Genomic DNA, 6,000 nt, shown 5'->3' with positions numbered 1-6,000 from the left:
GGGGGGGGGGGGTTAGAGGGAGGCAGCGGATAAAGAAAATCAAAGCCTGCATTATTGAAATTAACTACGGTCATTCAATTAATCTATTCATTTAATTGTTTGAGTGTGCGTGTTCTTGAGTGTTCAGGGAATTGTGTGTTTAAATGCAGGGGGTGTTGACAATTATGAGGGTGTAAATGTCAGGGTCAAAACCGGATGCAACAGGCCAGGGTTCACATGGGAAATCGCAAAATAATTTACAAAATCAATGACACACACAGACACACACACAAGTGCACACACGCAGGAAAAGCACTTTGGTACAGTCTCAGTCCTAAAAAGCAAAACCAAAGTGAAAGCTTACAGAGAAAAAAACCTTCCCTCAGAAACTCTCTGCAATAGAGTTTCACTTTAGAGCAATGTGGTAGTGTTAAGGTGTGTGTGTGTGTGTGTGTGTGTGTGCGTGTGCGTGTGTGTGTGTGTGTGTGTGCGTGCGTGCGTGCGTGCGTGCGTGTGCTTCATCAGTCTCAGGAGAGTTTCCCTCTCTCTTCTTGTCTTAAAAACTACAACAGACTGCATCACTGACGCCAGCGCAGGCAGCATAAGCACACAGAAACTAAAGCAAAGACACAACTCAGCACCATCTAGTATCATTTACACACACACAAACACACACACACACACACACACACACACACGCACACACACACACACACACACACACACACACACACACACACACACACACACACACACACACACACTGTTTAAGTGATTGCACACGCTTGATCAACTGTGAGGTAGCTGTTGTATAGCATCACAGCTCCTCACAGCACTGCTGCATCCTCCCATGTACACCTCACAGGAGAAACTGTATCTGTATGTAGAGCCTCAACAAGGTGCTGGTCTTGTTGCTAGGTATATGAATGTCTCCCACAACATACTGNGACAGAATTTGCATGACTGTACTTAAAATATTTTTTTAAATGGTGCCGGTAAAGCTATAATAGTGTTGATATGACTTGCATAGCTCTTTGAGATGTTCATATGGGGAGGATTAGCTATAGCTGATACAACATTTTTACAGTCAGTAATTGTGGTCTTTTCCTTTTTGCACATTGAGAAATGTTTTTTTTTGTATTGGGGTGAATTGAGTACTTCACTTCCATGTAAATGAATTGCTCACAGGTGATATCAATGACTTTCCTATAGTAATTGTAATTAGTGAGAATCCTATAAAAGACCTCCCTCACTTCAGTAAGATGTTTGTCAAGGGTGGTGTCGACACGCAAGGAGATATTTCCCACGCTGCCTTGCAAGGGAAGACATACGCTGTGACGTAGATGAGGCTATGTGGCCAGACAGACGCCAAAGAGCAGATCAGTAGAGTTATATAGATCTCATTCTCTGCTTTACTGCTGATTTACATCATTTACCCATGTTATTTTTTTCCGGTGTATTGCTATTCATCTTTTGTTTCTGTTACGGTGCTCTTCTGAAAATGAGACAATGACGTAGTTACAGTAACATACTGTTTTTCCTATATGTAAGTTTGTTTCTCCCAACTTGTCAGTTTTCCGTTCAGTTTCCAATATCGATAGCTTGAGGTTTGTGTATTGATGATTGTAGTCAGTATTTAGTGTGCCACTTAGTAATGACTGTTCAAATAGTCTTCTCATGAGCTGACAAATGTTTGTTTTTGGAGAAGGTATCTGGTTTTGGAAGGGGTATTTTTAGTTTTGAGTGCCTTAGAGCACTTTGCAAGAAATGTATATTGTTATGGTAGAATGNGTTATTATGGTGACCGGAGTTTCAGTTATGAAAACACATTTGTCTCATTAGAGGACAATTTGTTCTGTTTCGATCGACTTATTCTTTTTTGTGACCAGTATTTTCAGTTTTGGTCATGTAAGTGCATTTTGCAAAAGATATTCAGAGTTATGGCAAGTGTGTTTCTGTTTAGATGGCTATGTTCTTGTTTTGAAGAAATGAATTTTGATTCTAAATAGTGGGTTTAGCAATTGAGAAAAACTGTAAGTACAGTCATGCAAATTCTGTCATGTAAATGTTTTCAATGTAACATCATTACTGTAAGGTATGCAGTACATTCCATGCAGTTACCTTTTTCAATGGGGTGATTGACTGATAACAAGTGTTCATATTTTGCACATCAAGTGTCAATTAGTGTAGCTATGGTCTAAGTTTATGAGGAGTAAGTGTTATCCACTGTGAGAAGATTATTTTGTTCTGTAGACATGAGTTACACAAAAGATTTTTGATGTTTGTGTAGAGAATTGTAACTTCAGTTAGAGAGTTGTGTGATCTGTTTTGCAAAACACTGCTTAGCATCTGCATTTTGTGCGATATCAATGATAAATGGTATACTGTTGTAGAGAAATGGTTTTCTGTTTCGATGGCTGTGCTGTTGGTTTGATGAAAGGAATTTTGATTCTAAATAGTGGGTTTAGCGATTGAGAAAAACTGTAAATAATTAGTCGTATTCACTGTAATGTCTTCCAGTGGTTTGTTTGTGACTACTGTTTTGAAGCCTAGTTTGTCATTTTGGCCATTACCATCTTGTTTTATGGAATTATGGAGAAAATTCGATTGTTAAACAGGACAGTTTTAGGCAACCAAAATGTAACTTTCATTAATGAAAACACACTTTAAAAGAGTTCAAATTCTAAGACGTTAACACAGAAAACACCCAAATATAGTACAGTGTGGTAGAGACCTGTCTAGCACTACCCACATTGTCTTTTCTTTTATTAAATGGGTCCAAATTTACAATAATAACATTATGGCGTATTGTAGGAGCATTGAAACCAGTGATTGAGACCATAAACTCATGAGGAAAAAATATTGACTGAAGTGATACATCCAGTCAGAAGTGGGGTCATTGGATTTGCACCCTGCGGTAATCCCTTCAAATCTCATTATTACTATGTCTTACTTGTGTGGAACAAATAACATTGTTTAGGATTTCACAACAATTTAATATAATGAATGGTTCAACTGCTTAATACTCCCAGATTGTCTGGTTTTGAGAACGTTTCAGGATGTTATATTAGGCATTTTGCTTTATATACTTTTGACAGCAGCAACTGACAGAAAAAAATGTGTCTGAGGGACATGGTACAAAGGTTCAATCTCAAACCGAGGACATGGCATCTCAGTCTGCTGAGCCACAAACAGGGGTGTTTCTACTGAGTTACTGCTGCTAACTTATATATAACTCTCTATTTGTTTCAGGGATGCCAATAGATCTGGTATAGGGATACTGACGGCTGTTTCTTTTTCCAGTTGGAAATATAACCAACCAATCAGACCTCGATAGATGCAACTTAGTCCCATTCCAGTGCCAGAAATGTGGCAACAGAAAAATGTGTAGAGGAGAAACACACAGCCAGACAGCTAGTTAGTCAACCTCTGATCCACATAACAAAAATCCAATTAATCAGTCCTCGTTCTAAATAAATAAATGAAACTGCTCATATAAACCACCACCGCCAATGTCACTACTATGAGGGAAGAATAACTTATAAGAAAGCAGATCAAATAAACAGTCTATTCACAGTACAGTTTGTAAACCAGGTTACACAATGTCTCATCTTTAGCTGGTGACATTTTCTTTTTTTATTAAGCAAGGGTTAGGGTTAGTGAAAAGACCAAGGACAACAATTGTAGCCAAAGTCTGGTGTGGCTGATATGAATCCGCCCCTAAAGTAGCATCATATCTAGGCATCGCTTGTTCTGGTTCCGAGATGTACATGAACAGCAGCCCTTATCCTTAAATTACACAAGTGTAAGTTAATGAGGGGAAAGATCTGAGAATGGAGTTGTGAAAAGAGAACCTCTGTGGAGTAGCATCAGAGCAGCTTGCCATTATGTAAGGAGGATTTAAGTAGAATTTCTAGACTCAAAACAGAACAAGCAGCACATCTTTAAATCCAGTTCTCACATTTCGTGAGATTTAGTCTTGTCACAGACTCGACACACACTCTTGATGTATAATTCCACGTCACACCAAAGTAAATCTTCTCAACATCACTAGATGCTCTCTCTTTCTCTCTGTCTCTCTTTTCATCCATCCATCCATCTTTTTTATCAAGAACTGATTATTAATGCCTTCAAACCATTTTTAAGTAAATCGCAAGTTATTTTTGGTATTTTATAAAAACTGGTACTTTATCTTCTTCTTTGAGCATCCAGATGCCACAGTTCGCATAATAACGAGGTCTAATGTCGAAATGCGTCTCGATTGAACTAAACTCGGTTTGGCTTGTTCTCCTGTTGACGGATGAAACCAAACAAGCAACAATGTGTAAGGAGAGAGAGAGGCAGCAGGCAGCTGTTTACTGTGTGAAAGCTCTGATAAAAACCCTTTGCTCTAAAACAGCAGACAAAGCCTCCGACCAGCAGGTGAACATAGTGGCACAATAAAGTCGCAATAGACAAGTGTTTGAGTTGAAGTTATTATTTTCAACAGCCATAATGTAATGGCTGTTGAAAAAAAAGACTTTAGGTGTTGAAAATGGTTATCCATTGCGCAACCAAAAGAGGAAGAGCCAGAAGAAAGGCTAATGCTAATGTTGCTCTTGTTTCATACCAACTCTCACACCAAGACTGGCCAGTGTGTAAATCAGTCAGGGTGTCTCACCTTTTTATTTTCTTAAGCCCTATTCCCACAGGACTAGTAGAACCTGGAGACCTCAGGTCATTTGTAATAATACATGAACTTCTGTTATATTACCCGTGTGAAAATCAAGAACAATTCCACTGCATATCCACTACAACATATAGTCATATTAATACTATGTGAATTGGCCAAATTATGATCTTAGATCCGTGTTGTTTTTCTTTCTCTTTTGTATTGCTTGCTTCCCTGTTAATAAAATATGAAGTTGGTCATGATAAAGGAAAGATTGACATTAATTGAAGTTTAAATTCAGGAGGCTCATCTTGCTACACAGCATGGAGACTCATTCAGACTGGACGAATAAGTATTTGCATATATTATATATTCATAAATAAGCCTAATATGATATTGTAAAAAAGGCAGATGTAGTGCAGAGCTTTGAATTCATATTAGGGGGATAATGTCAGTCAAATTGAGATAAAAAACGCTTTGCCTATCCCGTGTGCCTAACATAACACAGACGTGAACGAACATTTGAAAACGACATGAGGTCCCCTGGAATACCTGTCCTGTGCAAATAGAGTTTTAGACATCAATACTTGTCATAGAGTGGTGCAGTGATGACGTAGGCCGACGTGGAAGTAATCATCGGCTCCCTCGACAAAAAGCAGTGGGATTTCTCCAATGGATTTCGGTATATTGCAGAAAAGAATCTCTGTGGCAAACGCATGTCTTTGATACTTAACACATTTTGTTCAGCTGGATAATCTCCACATATTAACACCACTTGAATTTTGAAGAGTAAATGCAATCCCCAGAAGTAAAAAGCTATCGTTAGGCTATAATCGAGCTACATCTGGGGCGCATGGTTGCGCACCGCTAAGCTAAAGGCGGACTTGTGTCGACTTGATGACATTTCATAGCTTCATTTCATCACTTGTTAGCAACCACTGTTTTTATGACTTTTGGACATTCCCGTTAGGGGTGTTTACTGACATATTTGATGTCATAGAACAAAATGTGAACATCTCTTTAACTTGTGTTAAGCACAGACCTTATTCAGGCGAACCCAAAATTGTTAAAGTCTGACTTATTTCAGGGTTTTAGGACTCATTCCTTCACCTCTCTATTTCTCATGTGAACAACATAGTCTTTCAGGAGAGTCTGTTTGAAATGGTGCACCATAACACCATGTTCTTACAATATAGTATCTCCGACTAACTACACTTGCTTATCACCGCACCTTACAGGGGAAACAGCCATAAAAAATGTCACCGGTCAGACATACCATCACAAGTTCTTCTTCGTTTTGAGTACAACATGACCCTGATATTCCTGGTTTATACTCCTGTAATCTGCCACACCAGGTGAATGCTACAGCA

General features: G+C 38.7%; 1 protein-coding gene across 1 annotated transcript in view; it reads right to left on the bottom strand.

Moving 5' to 3' along the window:
* LOC104965788 (pro-neuregulin-2, membrane-bound isoform-like) overlaps positions 1 to 6,000 on the bottom strand; it is a 30,994-nt gene that overhangs the window by 2,968 nt on the left and 22,026 nt on the right. The gene's annotated exons all lie outside the window — the stretch shown is intronic.

This window comes from Notothenia coriiceps, unplaced genomic scaffold (genome assembly GCF_000735185.1).
Source record: "Notothenia coriiceps isolate Sejong01 unplaced genomic scaffold, NC01 NC01_scaffold00037246, whole genome shotgun sequence".
Taxonomy (NCBI): domain Eukaryota; kingdom Metazoa; phylum Chordata; class Actinopteri; order Perciformes; family Nototheniidae; genus Notothenia; species Notothenia coriiceps.
This window is presented reverse-complemented; position numbering and strand designations above follow the sequence as displayed.